Source organism: Ictalurus furcatus, chromosome 18 (genome assembly GCF_023375685.1).
Source record: "Ictalurus furcatus strain D&B chromosome 18, Billie_1.0, whole genome shotgun sequence".
NCBI lineage: Eukaryota > Metazoa > Chordata > Actinopteri > Siluriformes > Ictaluridae > Ictalurus > Ictalurus furcatus.
This window is the reverse complement of record NC_071272.1, coordinates 23806038-23807126: the sequence shown is the minus strand read 5'-3', so window position 1 is coordinate 23807126 and position 1089 is coordinate 23806038.

The window sequence follows — 1089 nt, the reverse complement described above, 5'->3', positions numbered from 1 at the left end:
AGCGTCGGCCCCGGCTCTATTTATAGCAGCGCGGCAGTGACAGCCCTGCATTTGTTCCGATTATTCGCCGGCCTTGCCGTCCGTCCTCAGTGCTATTTCAGCCGAGTTTACAAAACCGTCCTTTGTTCCAGAAAATTCTGAATCGCCTCTGCGTGTCTGTCTCCCACTCGAAAAACAGCAGCATTGCACAGTGTGTGTTTACATATTAGATGTATATATTAGATGTACGTGCTGCCGTACACACAGCTGCAGCATGTAACACGTCCCGAGAGTCACGCGTGTATCTGTTACGTGCAGTCGGTACCAACTTGTAGTAAACTGTAGTTTTGCTAGCAGTGAGAGAACGCTGTGTGTGTGTGTGTGTGTGTGTGTGTGTGTGTGTGTCCTGTAACATATTGTATATAATTGTATAGAATTTAAACGAGTGTGTTGTTGGAATATGGTGTCTTTTTGTAAAAGAAAAATAAATAAAAAAAGCAAGCTATTGAACATGAATGATGTAACAGTGTAATCTTTAATAAAGGTTATGTGGATTAGAATGTCTGGTCGTTTGTCTGTCTGTAAGTTGTTTTTTTTAAGCAGACACATGGTGGGTGGGTTTGCGAATCTTACCGGCCTTCCAGAGACGCCGCGAGCGAGCGGAACCGGATACCGCACGGTACGCGACGTCGCTGTTTTCACCCCTCGCTTCTTTCAAAAATGTCATCTTTACTGTTTATGATAAAAGCGCATAACCGTTACTGTTAGGAAACAGTGACATCCGTCGAGCATTACAGTGCCATGCGTAAGTGTTCACCCCCATTAAACTGTCACACAGGTGGTAGTGTTACAACCTGGAACTGCAACGGGTTTAACCGAGGTCGTAAGTTTACATACGTCTTGCGGAAGCTGCAAAACGTTCATCGTTTATAAAAACTCATTTCTAAACATTTTTTTTTATTCAGTCCTGCCCTGAATAAGCTATTTCACACAACAGATGTTTCCATATAATCCACATAAAGACACACTAATATCTACTACTTCTTTATAATTCTTTAACACTTTGCAGATGTTGCAGATGTGAAGACGCGCGTAAACTTATGACTTCAG